Source organism: Odocoileus virginianus, chromosome 6 (genome assembly GCF_023699985.2).
Source record: "Odocoileus virginianus isolate 20LAN1187 ecotype Illinois chromosome 6, Ovbor_1.2, whole genome shotgun sequence".
Taxonomy (NCBI): domain Eukaryota; kingdom Metazoa; phylum Chordata; class Mammalia; order Artiodactyla; family Cervidae; genus Odocoileus; species Odocoileus virginianus.
In genome coordinates, this window is record NC_069679.1 from 33,734,314 (window position 1) to 33,755,039 (window position 20,726).

The 20,726-nt window shown below is 41.6% G+C and overlaps 1 protein-coding gene and 1 long non-coding RNA gene across 2 annotated transcripts in view; one reads left to right on the forward strand and one right to left on the reverse strand.

The window, feature by feature from the left end:
* LOC139035615 (uncharacterized) overlaps positions 1-20,166 on the reverse strand; it is an 86,946-nt gene extending 66,780 nt beyond the window's left edge. Inside the window, exons 1-2 of the long non-coding RNA XR_011488245.1 lie at positions 19,699-20,166; positions 13,037-13,175 (exon numbers count right to left, since the gene is read on the reverse strand). This is a non-coding gene — a long non-coding RNA (uncharacterized lncRNA). The remainder of the gene's footprint in view (positions 1-13,036; positions 13,176-19,698) is intronic.
* The window catches only part of FRMD6 (FERM domain containing 6), a 252,545-nt gene that overhangs the window by 119,091 nt on the left and 112,728 nt on the right, over positions 1-20,726 (forward strand). The gene's annotated exons all lie outside the window — the stretch shown is intronic.

The following is a 20,726-nucleotide window of genomic DNA, read 5'->3' on the forward strand; positions in this document are numbered from 1 at the left end:
TGTGACTAGTGATGGAAGTAAAGTCCAATGCTGTAAAGAGCAATGTTGATCAGAAACTGGAATGTTAGGTCCATGAATCAAGGCAAATAGGAAGTGATCAAACAGGAGATGGCAAGAGTAAGCATCGACATTTTAGGAATCAGTGAACTAAAATGGACTGGAATGGGAGAATTTAATTCAGATGACCATTATATCTACTATTGTGGACAAGAATCCCTTAGAAGAAATGGAGTAGCCATCACAGTCAACAAAAGAGTCTGAAATCCAGTACTTGTATGCAATCTCAAAAATGACAGGATGATCTCTGTTCGTTTCCAAGGCAAACCATGCAATATCACTATAATCCAAGTCTACGCCCCGACCAGTAATTCTGAAGAAGCTGACGTTGAACAGTTCTATGAAGACCAACAAGACCTTCTAGAACTAACACCCCCAAAAGATGTCCTTTTCATTATAGGGGACTGGAATGCAAAAGTAGGAAGTCAAGAAACACCTGGAGTAACAGGTAAATTTGGCCTTGGAGTACAAAATGAAGCAGGTCAAAGGCTAACAAAGTTTTGCCAAGAGAACGCACTGGTCATAGCAAACACCCTCTTTCAACAACACAAGAGAAGACTATACACATGGACATCACCAGATGCTCAATACCAAAATCAGATTGATTATATTCTTTGCAGCCAAAGATGGAGAAGCTCTATACAGTCAGCAAAAACAAGACTGGGAGCTGACTGTGGCTCAGATCATGAACTCCTTATTGCCAAATTCAGGCTGAAATTGAAGAAAGTAGGGAAAACCACTAGACCATTCAGGTATGACCTAAATCAATACCTGTACTATTATACAGTGGAAGTTACAAATAGATTCAAGGGATTAGATCTGATAGACAGAGTGCCAAAAGAACTATGGATGGAGGTTCATGACATTATACAGGAGGCAGTTATCAAGACCATCCCCAAGAAAAACAAATGCAAAAAGGCAAAATGGTTGACTGAGAAGGACTTACAAATAGTTGTGAAAAGAAGAGACAAGAAAGGCAAAGGAGAAAAGGAAAGATATACCCATTTGAATGCAGAATTCCAAAGAATAGCAAGGAGAGATAAGAAAGTCTTCCTCAGCGATCAATGCAAAGAAATAGAGGAAAATAACAGAATGGGAAAGACTAGAGATCTCTCCAAGAAAATTAGAGATACCAAGGGAATATTTCATGCAAAGGTGGGCACAATAAGGGACAGAAATTGTATGGACTTAACAGAAACAAAAGATATTAAGAAGAGGTGGCAAGAATACACAGAAGAACTATACAAAAAAGATCTTCATGACCCAAATAACCATGATGGTGTGATCACTCACCTAGAGCCAGACATCCTGGAATGCAAAGTCAAGTGGGCCTTACGAGGCATCACTATGAAGAAAGCTAGTGGAAGTGATGGAATTCCAGTTGAGCTATTTCAAAGCCTAAAAGATGATGCTGTTAAAGTGCTACACTCAATATGCCAGCAAATTTGGAAAACTCAGCAGTGGCCACAGGACTGGAAAAGGTCAGTTTTCAGTCCAATCTCAAAGAAAGACCATGCCAAGGAATGTTCCAACTACTGCACATTCGCACTCATCTCACATGTTAGCAAAGTAATGCACAAAATTCTCCAAGCCAGACTTCAACGGAACGTGGACTGTGAACTTCCTGATCTTCAAGGTGGATTTAGAAAAGGCAGAGGAACCAGAGATCAAGTTGCCAACATCTGCTGGATCATTGAAAAAACAAAAAAGTTCCAGAAAAACATCTATTTCTTCTTTAGACTACACCAAAGCCTTTGTATGGATCACAAGAGTGGAAAATTCTTCAAGAGATGGGAATACCAGACCACCTGACCTGCCTCTTGAGAAATCTGTATGCAGGTCAAGAAGCAACAGTTAGAACTGGTCATGGAACAACAGACTGGTACCAAATTGGGAAAGGAGTATGTCAAGGCTATATATTGTCACCCTGCTTATTTAATTTCTATGCAGAGTACATGCGAAGTGCTGGGCTAGATGAAGCACAAGCTGGAATCAAGATTTCCAGGAGAAATATTAATAACCTCAGATATGCAGATGACACCACCCTTATGGCAGAAAGTGAAGAACTAAAAAGCCTCTTGATGAAAGTGAAAGAGGAGAGTGAAAAAGTTGGCTCAAAAATCAAGATTCAGAAAACTAAGATTATGGCATCTGGTCCCATCACTTCATGGCAAATAGATGGGGAAACAATGGAAACAATCACAGACTTTATATTTTTGGGCTCCAAAATCACTGCAAGATGGTGATTGCAGCCATGAAATTAAAAGACGCTTACTCCTTGGAGGGAAAGTTATGACCAACCTTGGAAGGAAAGTTATGACCAACCTAAATAGCATATTAAGAAGCAGAGACATTACTTTGCCAACAAAGGTCCATCTAGTCAAAGCTATGGTTTTCCCAGTAGTCATGTATGAATGTGAGAGTTGGATCATAAAGAAGGCTGAGCACTGAAGAACTGACGCATTTGAACTGTGGTGTTGGATAAGACTCTTGAGAGTCCCTTGGACTGCAAGGAGATCCAACCAGTCCATCCTAAAGGAAATCAGTCCTGAATATTCATTGGAAGGGCTGATGCTGAAGCTGAAACACCAACACTTTGGCCACCTGATGCAAGGAACTGACTCATTGGAAAAGACCCTGATGCCGGGAAAGTGAAGGCGGGAGGTGAAAGGGATGACAGAGGATGAGATGGTTGGATGGCATCACCAACTCGATGGACATGAGTTTGAGTAAGCTCCAGGAGTTGGTGATGGACAGGGAATCCTGGTGTACTGAGGTCCATGGGGTTGCAAAGATTTGGACATCACTGAGCGACTGAACTGAACTGAAACCATCAAACCCTGGCCATTGCCAAAGGCAGGGAGCCAAATGAAGTGGAACCACAGTGAGATACAGGAAGGCAATATCAAGGGTTTGCAGTGAACCCCAATTGCCAGTAGCCTGGGTTAGTAATACACCTATTATTTTAATGACCCATTAACACTTGTCATTGAAGTAAAATTTGGGTGATTTAAAAAATAAGAGGGTATCTGGTCAACTTTTTGAATATATAGGGAAAGTGCATTTTTCACTGTTTGCTTTCAGAAGCAGTCTCTTGCTCAGACGTTTACCTTCAAGCTGCCTCTCCTGGCTCTGAGGCTTCCTTCGCCTGGCAATTCCTGGTCAGACCCTTCCCAGCCTCCCCTGCACTGGGGTAGCTGAGCTCTACCTCATGGCTGGGGTTGGGCAGATGGCAGGCAAAGATCACTGCAAGGGAAACCACTAGTGTATAGCCATTCAGTCCAAGCTTGGTTTTGTTTCTCAAGGACACCTTTTTGCTCTGCCTTTCTGTGATACCTGTGAGAAAGCTTTCACTGACCTGAAGTTTAGGCTGTGTCTTTCAGGAAAGAAGGTTCTTGTAACTTTATTAACTTCTTGTGACTTCTGGGTAACCTACCTTCCTCCACCTCTTTGAAGAGAGGAGACTTTTCCAGGAGATGTTTTCACATCCACCCCTGTTTCCCTGTTTCCAGTTGCTTGTCCAATGGTTGCCTTAGAGTTAGTGGTGAAACTCCCCGGCTCAGTAACTAAAGGGCTTGTGAAGGCATTTCATTTGGTGCTTTACAAATCTCTGGCTATTTTAAGGAAAGACTTAAGAACTGCCTCCCAGCTTGGGTTGCTGTTTCATACAATAACACCAGTAAAAGGATAAAGGAGGGACTCTAACTGGATAAAAGCCATGAGCCCCTGAGGATGCTGTGAAGTCATTATCCATGAAAGGTGAAGGGTAAGGCCCTATGCTTACCAGTGAACGAAGTAGACCTAGAAGGGTCCCCAGATTTCTGGGCTTGATTCTATGAGGCAATTATTTAAGTCACTGACAGAGCTTAGCCATTTGGTTTATTTACCAGTTCTTGACACTTAATTGCCTCTGGGTTGAGTTTTTTAGTTTCTTTATCTGCTTCCCCAATTATAGTTGACCCTTGAACAATGGGAGTTAGGAGTGGATTGGGGCATTAACCCTTATAGTCAGCCCTTTGTATCCACAAGTTGCATTTATGGTTTCTCCATATTCACAGTTCCATCCTCAGATTCAGCTAGCTGCAGATTATGTAGGACTATAGTATTCACTATGAAAAATAACCCACGTGTGTGTGGACCCTCACAGTTCAAACCTGTGTTGCTCAAGGGTCTACTGTAGATAGTAAGTTCCCAGTAGACTGAACATCTTAATCTTCTTGGCCAGCCTCATAACACCAAAATCAATGTCCTGAATGAAGAACTGGATATCCTGCTACTCATAAGTGTCTTCCCCAATACTCAGCTATATACATCTGTATATTTTCTTTTAAATGAAAATTCCCAGATTTTCTGGGAAAATTCCCTGCCAATCACTTCTTTTTTCCCCCCCATTTAATTTTATTAGTTGAAGGCTAATTACTTTACAATATTGTAGTGGGTTTTGCCATACATTGACATGAATCAGCCATGGATTTACATGTGTTCCCCATCCTGAACCCCCCTCCCACCTCCCTCCCCATCCCATCCCTCTGGGTCATCCCAGTGCACCAGCCCCGAGCACTTGTCTCATGCATCCAGCCTGGACTGGCGATCTGTTTCACAATTGATAATATACATGTTTCGATGCTGTTCTCTCAGATCATCCCACCCTCGCCTTCTCCCATAGAGTCCAAAAGTCTGTTCTGTACATCTGTGTCTCTTTTTCTGTCTTGCATATAGGGTTTTTGTTACCATCTTTCTAGATTCCATATATATGTGTTAGTACACTGTATTGGTCTTTATCTTTCTGGCTTACTTCACTCTGTATAATGGGCTCCAGTTTTATCCATCTCATTAGAACTGATTCAAATGTATTCTTTTTAATGGCTGAGTAATATTCCATGGTGTATATGTACCACAGTTTTCTTATCCATTCATCTGCTGATGGGCATCTAGGTTGCTTCCATGTCCTGGCTATTATAAACAGTGCTGCGATGAACATTGGGGTGCATGTGTCTCTTTCAGATCTGGTTTCCTTGGTGTGTATGACTAGGAGTGGGATTGCTGGGTCATATGGCAGTTCTATTTCAAGTTTTTTAAGGAATATCTACACTGTTCTCCATAGTGGCTGTACTAGTTTGCATTCCCACCAACAGTGTAAGAGGGTTCCCTTTTCTCCACACCTTCTCCAGCATTTATTGCTTGTAGACTTTTGGATAGTAGCCATTCTGACTGGCATGTAATGGTACCTCATTGAGGTTTTGATTTGCATCACTTCTTAATGTGAACTACTTTGGTCGGATAATCAGGTTTTCTCAGAAAGAAAATTCAGGAAAATGGAAGTAAGTTTTGAACTTACAGAAGAACTCGGGGAGAAAGTGGCCAGCCTGTAAAGAAAGGACTTTGGGGCAACCAGATGTGTGTGTGTGTGTGTGTGTGTGTGTGTGTGAGAGAGAGAGAGAGAGAGAGAATATTCAGGAAAAGAGGAGACAGAAGGGTTAGAAGGAGAATTCTTGTTGGTTCTATAACATGGCTCTGGTGATGTTTCCAAGCCTGAATGGATGATTTGTAGTAAGGGTGGGCAAATTGCAGCCCATCACCTGTTTTTTTATGGCTCACAGGTCAAGGGTTGTCTTTATAATTTTTAAAAATAAAAAGAATAGTATTTTATGACAGATGAAAATCATGCAAAGTTCAAATTTCAGTGTCTGTAAATAATTTGGTTGACACACAGGCACACTGATTCATTTATGGATGATCTGTGGCTACTTTTGTGCTATAATGGCAGAGCTGACTAGTTACAACAGAGCCCATATGGACCACAAATCTGAGATATTTACTACCTGCCCCTTCATGTACAAAGTCTATCAATTCTTGACTTTGATAAAGCTTTATGATTGGTTATTTTTAGCTTTAATGCTTTTTAGAAGCAGCCTTTTATCATTTATAAAATGAGCAAATAATATTTCTTTGTTTTCATGGCCAACCATTTGGTATCGGTTTAAGTGTGGTACAATCGAACATAATCGAATGTTCTGGAATCATTTATTGGCATAGAACTTTGTGTCCAACATTAACTCTTTGCATGAACCCATAAAAATGGTTCCAATCAAAACTATGTTCAAAGATCCATACCAAAATTTAGACTTGCTATATCTGAGTGGTGGGATTACAATTGATTCTTTTCTTCCTTTTGCACCTCTGTATCTCCTGTGCAATTTTCAGTGAATAAATATTACTTTTATAAAAAGGAAAAAATATTAATATAATTAAAAAATCTTTGTCCTCTGATGGATAGAGAAACAGAACAAAATTATAATACATTAGGTATTTTTCATCCTTCTCTAAGGGAAAAAATTTGAGTTTCCCTGGGAGACATTGAAGAAAGGGCCTTGGCATCAAATCCCCACCAGGATTCAGAAACCAAGTGTGTGGGTCACTAGTTCTGTAATCTGGAGTGAACTGCTAACTCTCCCTGCAACTTAGTTTTTCTCCAGTAAAAAAATAAAATAAAAAATAGAAATCCTCTTGGAGATTTTTCAAGCATTAAATAAGGCAATGCTTTCAAAACAACTATCAATTCATGTAGTGACAGGCACATTAGCTTTTAAAAAAAACTGCCAGTCTCCAGCATATTTTATGGAGAATATTTTCTCTAAAGATGCCTTTCCTTCTGCAGCAGCACCTTTGCGGCAAGTCCCTAAAGTGAGGCAGGTAGATCAAGGAGCAGGGAAAGGGGAGGAATGGGCAGGAGGACAGCAAGGGCATGAGAATGCCAACTCTCCTGAGGATGAAGGAAATGAAGTGGTTCAGAAGAGCCCTGGGTTTTGTACTTTGGTCAGGAGGCTTCCATTTATACCCATAGTAGTTGGGGAAGGCTAACTCACTGAGGGGAGAGAGGGTGGATGTGGGCAAAATGTAGGCATGTGTGTGAGGGATCAGGTCTTAGAAGAAAATTGTGCTAACAATTCACCATGGAGCTTGAGTGTTTTGAGTGTCCATTTGTGCCAGGCATCCTGGACTTCAGAGCAAGTTACAGTCCCTCATGGTGGATTGAGAGAGGGGACTTTGGGGAGAGATTTTGGGCAACTGATCTCTTGTGCATTCACCACATTTTCTAGTTCAAGTAAATGGCATTCCAAGGAGTGCTTTCACACTCAGCAAAAACAAAGGTTAATACAACAATAGATAGCTAGATATAGATATAGATGAAGATACAGATATATGATATGGCCCCACCACATGACATGTGGCGTCTTAGTTCCCTGACTGTTGGATTGAACCCATGCCCCGCTGCAGTGGAAGTTCAGAATCTTAACCATGCCACTAGACCGCTAGGGAAGTCATACAACAATATTCTTAAAATAACCTTGTTTTGAGGAAGTGATTGAGCCAGGGATAAAAAGAGTCACTAAAAGATCCAAAGATAGGTTAGGGTGCTAGATGTCAAGAGCTTAAGAGAATGGGAAAAGGTGATGAGAAGATTAAACATCAAGGAGCAACCTTGGGTGGGATAATGCCAAGTGGAAACTAGAGTGTGCCATGGTCTTATTCTCCCTGTCCTTGTTTCACAGGAAAAAGCTCACTTTCCACCTTTACTTTCTCCTGGGCCCTCTCCACATCCATTTGTTCCCAACCTCCTAGACTGGCAGTTACTCTTAACACTGACATGAGAATATGGCCCAGTCCTTGAGATTCTATCCTTGACATGTCAATGGCCTGTATGAGCTGTGATCTTGAGATACCTGAGGGGTGAAACCAAAGAAAACCAGCCAAAAACATGACCATTTTTCATAAACTTCACTCTACCTCTCCTTGCCCTACATGGCCACTCATATAATACATTACTCATTTTTTTCTATGTTATATACTTCTCTGGAGGTTTATTTACATATATTTATAAATAATAAGTTTCTTTACATATGTTATTCTAATTTTAGGATGGGTCAGGCAGGCGTTTGCTGTATCAAAGAAGAGTAATAAATCATCTTCTCTTGATGCATTCATGCCTGAAGTAGAGTCTCTGTTGCTCATGTCTTACTCCAAAAGATGCCTGTTCTTCTTAAATACTTATTCTCTCTCTGTATCTCTTGAGGATGCAGAGAGAGAATATATATCATGTTGCAAAAGGCACCCCAGTGAGGTGCAATACCCCCATCTGCAGGAAGGGTACCCAGTAGACCAAGACCGTAGGCTTTACTTATTTTCTACAGGATCCAGGAGAGGGCTCTTTCTATAGCCAGGCCCCTCTGTGATTGGAGGTGGTATGTAGACCTTACAAGAATTGGTAATGAGACAGAGATTGTATTATATACTCAGAAACCTGTTGAAAAGAAAGGTACCTAGAGTCACACCTGTTAATCCATCTGTAAAGGGGATGAAGGTAGTTGTGTCAGAAGGAGCTAGACCATCTGGTCCCAGAACTTGTGTCCTTCCCACTGCTGAAGCTGGATAATCTGAGCCCCTCCAGGGTGACTATAAATTACCGTTTCCATGCTCTTGTCTCCAGAGGGTCAGAGAAAGTGGTGTCTTCATGGAATATTGACAATATAGCCTGAAGTGTGATGGGTCAGTTACCAGAGGCAAGTGTGTTCCCTCCACTGTAAAGTAAAGACTATTGTCAGCCATATCGCTGAGTCACAGCTGAGTACCTGGAAGACCTCTGCAGAGGAGTCAGGAATGTGTTGAGGTCTTCAAGCACCTTGCCACATCTCTTTAGGCTTCTGGCTCAGAGAAAGAGAGAGCCTTCCTTCCACACACACACTTACACATACACACACAGATTCATACACTCAGTAATATACATATAAACATTCAGAATCACACACACACACACCCTCACACATATACACAGTTACCCACATAAACACACACACACACACATTCAAACACGTAGATAGTTATGCACACACATTCAAACACCAGCTGGGTACAGTGCAGACCCTCTTCATAGAACCATTGCTAACCCCCAGCCTTCACCCACCACCTCTGCCCTAGTGATATTCTGGCCTTGAGCGAGTATCCGAGTGACCCTGGCTCTCCTGGGTTCACTCTGTAGCTCTAGGGTTAAGTCTCTGAAACCAGAGCTGAAGAGCAAAAAGGTGGAAGTGAGGAAAACCACAAGGGCAGAGGAGGGCACTGTCTTCCCTTCCTTTATCTATAGAAATGTTGACTCCAGTGATCTCTTTATTGTCAATGTTCGTTGGGCATGGGAGGTGTACTGTGCCTCCTGTTTAAAGTTGAGGGGACAGCTGGAATGTTTGTCATGACCATCAAAGAAGGAATTGGCAGTACCACTGAGGCACAAATTCTGTCTGACAAAGAGACAACAGGAGTCATCTCTCACTTTCTTTTTTTTTTCATTACCCAATAATACATGATTATCATAGTATTGTGAAAATTTCCAAAAAATAGGGGTTAAGCCAACATCTCTCTGGTATCTGCCCCCCTCCTCTGAGTCAGTCTGCAGACAGTGTATGGTCGTCTAGACTGTAGACTGTCTGTCTGGTGGCATTTTTCTCTGACACAAATGGTACCCAGTGCACAAACTGTCTTACAACTTGCCTTCTTCCCCCTTAATTACATGTCTTAAAAGTCTTTTTATTAAGTGTTTTATTAAGTGATTTTTTTTTTTTACATGAAACTAGTCAGTGAACTCTTAGGGGTGGGGGCTTTACTCATCTCTGCCAAATGCCACGCTGTACTTGCGGTTCTGTCTGAAATTCCCAATTCTGGGCTCCTGCTTTTTCCCATCTGATGCTTACAACACTCACTTTGCAGTGTCTCTGGGCTCCTGCCTGTCTGCTGTGGCCACGTGAAGGAAGCAGAGTCGTCTTACTGTAATTATTTGAGGTCTGGGCAGTTTTCTGTGCATCAAATCCAGTAACACAAAACAGAAGAAAACCATTATGCCCCAAACCCAGCTATTTACTCTCCCACACAGCGTTTTCTGGGAAAGGGAGCCTGCAGTCATTTGGGAAAGACTCAGCATCTTCAGCGGGGTCCCCTAGCTGTGATACCCAGCAAGAGCCAACCTCTGGCAGATGGGACTTTTTTCCAGGAACACTAGCCCAGTGATTAGAGCCACACAGATCCCAAATCCATTTTACCAGCTCTAGAACCTTGGGTTAGATACTTATGTGGACACCTCATCTTTTCATTTAGAAAATGGATGCAGTAAAAATTGTAGCTATTTTTGGGAGGGGGGCTTATGAAGGGTAAGTGAGGGAATGCATGACAAGTCCTTCACGCAGGGTCTGGCACATAGTAATTCCTCACAAAATATTAACTGCTGGCTGAGCTCTCCCCTCCCCTTTCTTCTCTTCCGGTTCTCAGTGGATCCACCCACTTGTGTCTGCCCTGCTTATCACCCTTTCCCTGTTCAGGCAAGCTCACAATAGCTGGGACCCTGCCTGCCGCTCCAGTCTGGCCCTTTCCCTGGAGGAGTGCCCCTGGGATCTGCACTCACTCAGCTTTTCCACAAACCCCAGAACTAGTTACTACAGAGCCTCGCTCGACCCCGAGCCCAGCCGAAGCTCGTCTTCACTCCCTCATGAGTTCATTGTTCATTCTTCAAATAGAAATGTGTGTTAGCACCTACTCTGTGCCAAGCACTGTGAGAGGTGATGGGGTGGAAAGAGACACAGTCCCAGCTCTGAAGGAAGCCCAGCCTACTGGGGGTTAGAGATCCATCAACTGGCCATTACAATGCAGGGTGACAGATACATGCTCTGGCGGGAAGGCATGTCCAGGATGCCTCAAGAAAGGACATGCATACCAGCCTTAGGTGCCTTCTCCACTTTCTAAGAGCTCCTCTAACTCTCCCTTCCAGATCTCCTACTGAATTTTTTTTTGTCATCAGTTACATTTTTAATTTCCAAGTCTCCTTCCTAGTTCTGATTATTCTTTTTCCACAGTCATTCTTTAAAAATGAGTAGGAATCAGCCAGAAATGTGCAGCTGGACCAGGACAGATTCTAACAACCTGAGCAAGGAGCCTGGTTACGAAGATCCAGCCTCTCAAGGTCAGGCTGTCTGTAAGATCCAAGGAGACATATGGCCACGTTGATAAATGCAGTCATTCCCACCTTCATGCATTCTGCCCAGTCACTTCACTGCTCCAGTGCTATCATAGTCTGCTGTTGCGGGTTATGCTTTGGGTGGTGAGGGCATGGTCTGTGCTTTCAAGAGTTCACTGATGAATGGAAGAGAGAGCCCAGGAAGAGCTGCAACACCAAAGCTTAAGTGCTATGTTCACAGGTGAATGAAATTGATTAGGAAAACGTGGAGGAAGAGACTGGGCCGGTGAAGGGGCAGTGGGCACAGTAGAAGAGATGATTTTATTGCTGAGTCTTAAAGGATAAGAAGTATGCCCTGTTTAGAGCAGGGCCTGAGGAAGTGGCAAAGGGGGAATAGCATTCTTGGCAGAGAGAAAGACGTGTATTAAATCAAAGTTGTAGTTAAGAGCTTATGGCTCTTGAGACTGGTGAGAAGGTCTCTGAATGGAACCCAGGGTTCAGTGAGTGTGGGAGGATGGATGGGGAGAGGACACTGGGAGGAGATGAGGCTCTGGAGAGGTCGGCGAGTCTGGATGTGCAGAACCGCACCTGTCATGTTAAGGAACTTGTTGTTTGTGGTTCTTAAGCACTTATCATGGACGCTTCTGAAAACATGATAAAATTATAGACTTTCTCACCCCTGAAAAATGCACACACACACAAGCTTAAAGGATCTTATCCCTCAACTTTGGTTGTGGGGAAGCCCCAGACAATTTTAAACAGGAATGTCCTATTCAGATGCACGATTGAGTTCTGACTCTTCCATTTCCAGCTGTGTGTGGCTGTTGTGTCATCTCTGGTGCCAGCTGCCCACCCCTGCAGCCCCCCTTGAATTGCAGCAGCAGTTGAGATGGATGGTTCTGTACAAGCTCAGACATGTCCTCACAGTGGCATTTGTGGCCCCAGTGACCTCTACAAGGCAGATCCTGACCTAGGGACCTAGGGACCTAGGGGAGAGGGGTGTCCTTGCATAAATGCCCCAGCTTCCCTTTGTCCAGGTCACCATCCTTCCAACCACTTTCTGTCTTCCAGAAAATTCTAGAGTATCTCATAAGTTAATTTGATACATCCATCCCATTCTCTTTATACTCAAAAAAAAAAAAACCCACTTTAATGTGTTGTGGTTATCAAGAGGGAAAAGAAGTAAGTGCTTGTACTCAGTTGGCAACGACCAATGAGACATCTGTTTAAAATTTTTTGTACTACTTAGAGTAGAAAGTTTAAAATATAAGCTTTTAAAATAAATGTTTAAATTTAAAACAAATACCAAATTGAGGTTAAACATTGAAATAAATTTTGGAGAAGGAAATGGCAACCCAGTTCAGTATTCTTGCCTGGAAATTCCCGTGGACAGAGGAGCCTGGCATGCTACAGACCCATGGGGTTGAAAAAGAGTTGGATATGACTTAGCAACTAAACAACAACAAATTGAAATAAATTAGAACCAAAATGGCTAAAATCAATAAAACTGGAGTTAAAGATGAAAACATTTAAAAATCACTTTTCATTGACCAAATAATAATGCCATGAGCCCAGTGTGCCATTATAACATTCTCTACAAAAGGCAAAATACTCAGAGTATGTGCTATGATCCTAGTTTATGTAAAAAGGGGAAAAGTGCTGAGTCCTAGTTTTGAAAAAAAATGTATCCTCCTCCTCCTGGTCCCAGTATTCAAGATGATTCAACACTCTGCGGGACTAGAGGGCCAAAGGCTTCCAAGTTAGCTCAGGTGTTTGTCTTTTTAGTGGTCAAGTCATTGAAAAGAAAACTGAGGAAAACAGTTCATGGCTGTGACCTTGACTTTTCTGTTAACCTAAAAGAAAGTTGTGTCATTGTGTAGAAAGAAGTTCCCAAATCCTCTGGCTTGCCTAAATACAGACATATAGGAGAAATCGGATTTGGGGATTGAAGGTAGGAGAAGGTGCCGGAACAAATCAACTTACCAAGAAGAATTCGAGTATTCTTTCTGCTGCTTCTTGGTTCTGTGATATAGGAAACTTGCTTCTGTGGTCTCTGAGCAGGATGTCCAGAGTCTGTCATAGACAGGAATCTCTTGGGAGAGGACCGAAAGGGAGAAGGAGGCTAGGGAGGGGCAGAAAAGAAAACATAAATGGGAAATTTAAAGAAATTTTAAAATTTAAATTTTCTTAAAAGCATTGTGAGGTCTTTGTTTCCATTGTTGTTCTCTCTCTCTCTCTCTCTCTCTCTTTTTGCTTTGTCTAGTTTTACCAGAATTTCCCATGCAAATGTATAGAATGACCTTGTAAAAGGAACTCCAGCACTAGGAAGAGAGAGCTGCTGAAACATCTCATCAGTTTATGGTAGGGTCTCAGTGCCTTCTTCTGTGGCTTTTGAACAGGTTGAAATCACCAAGGTAGCACTAAAAAAGACAGATGCTTTGGTCCCCCTGCTAGAGAGTCTGATTTAGGCTTGAATGTGACCAGGACATCAGTATCCTGAAGACCTTTCCACATGATCTAAAGTGCAGCCAAGGTTGAGAACTCCTGTTTTCACTTACTATCTCATACATATTATGAGAAACCTGGGTTTCTAGTTAAAATGCAGATTTAAATTCACTAGGTCTGGGGTAGGGTTTAAGAGTCTGTTTTGCTAACAAGCTCCCAGGTGATGTAGATGCTGCTGGTCTGAAGACAATACTTTGAGAAAGACGGACTAGAGATCTCTGAGGTCCTATTGAGCTATTATTCTACCAAGTTGCTGGATTTCATGCTTTTAAATGTCCCTCGGTTAGGACTCAAGCAATTCTGATTATTATGGTATAATTAGTTGATGGACTATTATGCAGCCTTGAAAAAGTTACAATTATATAGTAATAATGAAGGAATGTTTTTGTCATAAAGGAAATGAAAAAATTATGACAGATTAAAATTTTATATGCTCACAAATATGTCAAACAAATAAAAGTTGCATCATTGTCAAAATGTGGTTCTTCCCACTAAAACATTCTGTTTCTCTGTGAAAATATCATCTTCATGTCTGTTGAATAACTCAGGGAGCATCTCAAATTGTAAGTAGTCATGTGAGACAGGAGGACAATGAGTCAGGAAAGTACAAGGACAAATTTATGTGTAATCTCACCAGGTAACTAGCTATCTATGTGACCTTGGGCACATTGCTTAAATGCTGTGAGGCTTCATTTTTCTCTTTTGTAAAATGGGTATTAATAGAAAAACCTAGTTAATGGAGTATCATGAAGATGAAATGAGACAGTAGGCACTCAGTAAGTGATGACTCATGTCTAAGCATCTTGATTTGCTCATCAGGCAATGAGAGAGCAGACTAGAAAATCTCTAAGATTCCTCAAACTCTGACTTGTGAGAGTGGAGAGCTTTGGTTTTGGAAGATTTATAGAAACAAGATTAATTGGAATTGCTCTGGATATCCAATAAGTTCTTATAGTTTTTAGCATGTACTAGGCAGCACAGACAAAAAGTGAATAACTTGGAGGAGCTCACAGTGAAATAATTCAATACAATATAATGTATGCCCTAACAGAGGCATATACAAAGTGCTTTGAGCATCTCAAAGTGGATGTAGAAGAGATGATGATAATGTAGGTCTTGAAAGGCAAAAGGAATAAAAAGCGTTCAAGCAGAGAGAAGCACATGTTCAAAGACTTGGAGGCATGAGAGCAGATTGTATGTCTGGCATGGCTGCAGTGTATATGTGTGGGGAGGGGGTTGGGATATAAAGATGAAACCTGGATTAAGACAGTTTATGGAGCACACTGTCAGCTACAGTGATGACTTTGTAACTTACTCTTTGAACTAGGAAGTAATGTAGTCAGATTTCTGATTTTAAAATGAACTCTGCATTGAGGGAGATGATCTTGAAAAATGGAGGCAGGTGGGAGATTATGACAATAATCCAGGCAAAGGTGCCAAAAAAACAAAAAAAGGTGTTTTAGAAAGATCAACAGGCCTTAATAGTTGCTTTCAGTGCTGGTGTGGGCAGGAAATGAGAAGAATTCAAAGATACCTGTGACCCAGATAGAAAATCAAGAGGGCAAGGTTGGTGGGAAAAGTGCTACAACAGACATTTTTAGTTGGAGAATCCAGGAAGACAATGCAGATTTGTGGACATGTGTCCCTCTAAGACGAGAGGAAGAGAGATTACAGAATCTGTGTACCAATGGTGAAGTGATGGGTGCATCAATATTTGTTTCTGGAAATATCATCAGTGTTAGAGGTTTCCACAGCAGCCTGTCTCCAGTGTGGGCCAAGAACACCCTCACAAGCATCAGAGCACCCAGTGCTGGGCTGTTTGCTGAGATAGAATCTGTAGGATGAGAGATGAGCATTTATATCTCAAGTCTCTCTTTGCTCTAAGAGAAAGAGCTCTTTAAAAACTGATGAAATCTATAGGCACAGTACCATCCAATAGAAATATAAAGTGAGCTAGTAGGTAGTCTTGGTCTTTCTAGTAACTATGTTAAAAATTATAAAAATGAGCAGGTAAGATTAATTATTTTTTTAATGGGCTACATACAAATATTATAATTTTAACACTAATCAATAAAATAGTTATTAGTGAAATATTTTACATTCTTTTTATAACTCTACATCTTCAAAATCTAGTAAGGATTTTTCTTGAGTTATTTAATTAATTTATTTGTTTATGCCTGTGCTGGGTCTTCATTGCTGCATGGGCTTTTCTCTAGTTGCAGCCAGAGCAGGGGCCACTCTGTAGTTGTGGTATGCGAGCTTTTCATTGTGGTGACTTTTCTTGTTTTGCTGAGAATGGGCTCTAGGGCACAATGGCTTCAGTAGTTGTAGCACGTGGGTTCAGTAGTTGTAGCTCCCAAGCTCTAGAGCACAGGCTTGATAGTTGTGATGCATGGGCTTAGTTGCTCTGCGGTGTGTGGGATCTTCCCCGACCAGGGATCAAACCTATGTCTCCTGCACTGATAGGTGGATTCTTTACCAATAAGCCACTAGGGAGGCCCTCCAGTAGGGATCTGAACACAGCACATTTCATCTGAAGCTATAATATATCAGGGACTCAAAAGCCATGCAGTAGTGGCTACTGCATTAGACTGTGTAGTTAAAAATACCTCCCACTCCTTTGTTCTGAAAAAAACACATACACACAAAATTTTTCTAGAATTTCTAAGGATGCTTATATCTCCTGAAGCATATCTATACTTGATTAAGAACTCGTGTTTTTCAGGTCTTTGGGCTTTTTGAGACTGATTCTGAAAATAGATGGCTTTCTTCAATATTGTGAGGTTGATTTTAAATATTCTAGTCATACAGAATATAAAGAAAGGTATAGTGAAAAGTGAAATGAAAGTCACTCAGTAGTGTCTGATTCTTTGTGACCCCATGGACTATACAGTACATAGAAGTCTCCAGGCCAGAATACTGGAATGCATAGCCTTTCCCTTCTCCAGGGGATCTTCCCAACCCAAGGATTGAACCCAGATCTCCCACATTGCAGGCAGATTCGTTACCAACTGAGCCACAGGGGAAGCCAGTACAGAATGATAAGAATTCATTCTTGCACATCAGAAAGGATTAGACAAAGCTTTTTGTTTTATAGTTCTATAGTGGACTATTTACTCTAAAAGGTGGGTTTTTCATTTTCACAGGACACATTGTTGGTTACAGTCTTGACTTATTAACTCCGAGGATACCATTTCTAGGCTGGACAGAAACAAAAAGTTAAATGCAACATTTTCTAGGTGGATCATTTTAAACATGCTTTTAGATTCAGTGAATTTTAAAAGTTGGTTTAGGTGGTTTCCTTTCCACTCGTCATGGTTATAGACATATCTCAGAGAAATGGCCTGAGGCATCACTCCTTTTCCAAACTCCTATGTACCATTGCTTTAAAGCAGCACTCTTATAAAGAAGACTTCTTTCTGAGTCTCAGGCAGAAGTATTTTTAGAGAAATCATCACGTTGTATTTGAAAGAATGACCCTTCCTGTAATTGGCCTGTTGGGATGATTTGGTTGTGGTCTCACATAATTATAGACCCGTGCCAACGGTCTGAGGGCCATCAGCATATTTCCAAGACCTCTAAATCAAGGGTATTTGGTTAATTGCTCACAGGTGTTTTCCTGTGCTTATGAATACACGCAGTCTATGAATTTTACAAAACTTGGCAGAAGGAAGGGCCATGCAGCCAAGGAGTTTCTTAGATTTACTCAGCTAATTAATCAGGCAGGGTAGGGATTTGGCTATTCTGTTGAGGGAGCTAAGCATTCAGAGTCCAACTGAGGAGTAACCTGTTCTTTTGAAGGAGAGTTTAAGAAGAAAACAAAAGAAAATAGGAAAACTTCAGTAAGCGGCTGCCAGCAGGAGCTCAGCATGGTGACGCACCCTGCTCTGGCAGTTTTGCACAGCAGGGTCAGTTCTGCCTCTGCAAAGAAATGGTGCTGGCTTCTAAAATAAAGCAACTGTGTCAGGGTGTGAATTTTAACTTCTAAAACTGTGTCTAAAGTACAAGCCACTGTGTTGACTCTTCTTTCTTCTGGTTACCCAAGGTCATTAATACTTGGGCAATGGCCTTGAAAAGTGTGGAAATTCTGAGCAAAGGATTCCTATATCATATTTGTTTAGAAATTCATCCTGAACAAGTAAATATGACAGTATTCTGTGGCATAATGTGAAATCCAAAAGAATGTCTCAATAATTGCTGTAAGTCCTTTCTATGACAGTCATTCATGGGAAAAATGTGTGGGGGTCTGGTTAGATGAAATTCATCTCCAGCCAGCCAGATCGCATCATTCTGCCCAAGAAACGAGATAGAAACTAGTTTTGCATTTTTCTTCAACAATCATAGGTGAATTCCTACAAAAAAGCCAGGAAAGCCAGATACTGATGTTAAGAAAGATGAAAAGGACATGGTTTCTGTCCTCAAGGCAGTTACATTTGAGGGGAAAGAAGAGAACAATGTTTCAGAGGGTCAATTGAACATACTACATACTATGGAAGAATCTTTATCCAGCAAGCGAATCTGGGACCCTTTTGTGGAGGGTGTAGCAACTGTGTCCAATTACGAAAGATAAGTAAGAGTACAGGTGAGAACGTTTGGTCTTCAGGGAGAATATTACAATAAAACAAAGAACGCACCTCATACCTGTCAGAATGGCCATCATTGAAAAATCTACGAACAAAAAACATTGCAGAGGGTGAGGAGACCCTTTTGCACTGTTGGTGGGAATGCAAATTGATACAGCCGCTATGGAGAACAGAAGGGAGACTCCTCAAAAAACTAGGACTAAAACTCCCATATGACCTAATAATCCCACTACTGAGCATATACCCTAAGGAAACCATAATTGAAAGACGCATGTCCCCACTGTTCATTGTAGCACTATTTACAATAGCTAGGACATGGAAGCAACCTAGATGGCCGTTCACAAATGAATGGATAAAGAAGTTGTGGTATATATACACAATGAAACACTATTCAGTCATAAAAAGAAATGAATTTTATTCACTTCTGGCAAGGTGGATGAACCTAGAGCCTATTACACAGAGTGAAGTAAATAAGAAAGACAAATATCATATATTAACATATATATATATATGAAATCTATAAAGATGGTGCTGATGAACCTGTTTGCAGGGTAGCAATGGAGACTCACGCATACAGAACAGACTTGTGGACACGGCAAAGAGGGGAGGAGAGGGTGGGACAAATTGAGAGAGCAGCATTGAAACATACACATTGCCATATGTAAAGTTAGATATCCAATGGAAATTTACTATATGACACAGGGAGTGCAAATCTGGTGCTCTGTGATAACCTAGAGGATGGGGTGGGAGGTGGGAGGGAGGCTCAGGAGGGAGAAGACATATGTGTACCTGTGGCTGATTCATGTTCATATATGGCAGAAGTCAACAAAATATTATAAAGCAATCACCCTCCAAGTAAAAATTAATTAAAGACTACAAAGAACTTAGTGGAGAGTGGATAGATGTGAGGCTGAATACAGAGAGATAACAAGCTCCATGGATACCTTTTCAAAGACGAGGTGGACTTAATCTTGCTTATAATCTAAAGAGGAAGATCCAGTAGAGGGGAAGAGATTAGAGGTACAAGCAGGTCTTGGAAGTTCTTGGAAGATACGGGTATAAAGGACATAGTCGTCCTGAAATAGAGGGGTGGCTCAACTACTAAGACCAGAGAGAAAGACAGCAGGGTGGGGATGCACGCAGAAAAACTTGTGAGCAGATAAGGAATCTGAGATGTTGGTGCTTTACTGCCTCAATTTTCTGATGAAATTGGAAAGTTCTCTGCTTTAAAGCAATGGTTCTAATCCTTGGCTGTACACTGGAATCATCTGGGGAGCTTTAAAAGCAAAACAAAGCAAAACTGATGCTTGAATCCCCTGCCAGAGAGTCTAATATAATTGGCCTGAGATGCAGCCTAGGCACCAGGATTTTTAAAAGGTCCTGGGGTGATTTTACTGGGTTGCCAAAATTGAGAACTCCTGGCTTAGACTAGAGTAAGGGGGCCAAGGAAAGTAGTGAAGAGGTCTAGAACAGCTGTTAAGGTCTGGAAAAGGGAGTTGAGGAGAAGCAAAATAATTGTGAGGCAATCTTAAAGCCAGGTGAATCTTAATATCTTACCTTGTGAGAGTCCCAATCTTCACCGGCTGATTTCTTCCCCCAGTGGCAGAGTTATGCTAGCCAATTAGGCTGGTTGTGGGGCTGGTTCTGAGATGGGCTTTACACAGCCTTCAGGCAACAGAAAAAGGGATCAAGTCATTTTCTGTAGTCTAGGATGGGCTTGCAGGAAAGTGAGGCAGGGAACAGCCCAGCCCAATTCCACCATAATCCTCTCTCTCTACTAGTTGACGTTCTTATGAGAGGAATATGGACCAAAAAATTAAAACCAAGTAAACCACTCCACTGGAAGAAGCCGGGGACCAAACACTCCAGCACATGTATAACTAGTTGCTGAATAACCTAGATGTGAGTGTACACATGGACTACAAATATATACGCGATTGCATGTCAGGAACTCATTTCATGCCCATCACTCTTTGAAAATCCCCTTTCATGCCCATGAAATAAAAAGCCAGGACATGGGTGCTGGTGGGTCAGGCTCTCCCATTTGTCATAGAAAGCTTATCCCAAGTCACAGGAGAGCTGTGTGCCAGCCCCCTTATTTCCCCTGGGGATGAGCAGCATTGCTCTCATGAGAGCAGTGACCTATTATTGAACCGTTTTGCATGTACACAGTGAGTCATTGTTCTGGCAGAATTCCCCGCTCTCCACACACATTTTTACCCACCTTTGGAATGTGGGAACACTGACCATGTATATAATAGCCTGGCAGAAAAGTGACTCTGTCAGAGGTTTTCCTACCTAACAGCCGGAGGGGAAGCCAGGAACAGGAGAAGAGATGGGAAGAGGGGGGGTAGGGAGAGCCAGGGCAAGAGGTATAGAAAGAAAGAAATTTCAAGAGGAACCAGAAATCATGCTCCCTGCAGTGTTTCTCACCAGAGGAACACACTGACTGGGTAAAACTCAATGTCAGCAAGATAACCAACATGATTATGTATATAGAAAGCATTTACCATAATGCGCATATGTATATATTTAAGACTCAGAAACTAACATCTAGTTTCTCAGAAAAAGAATATTACCTACCT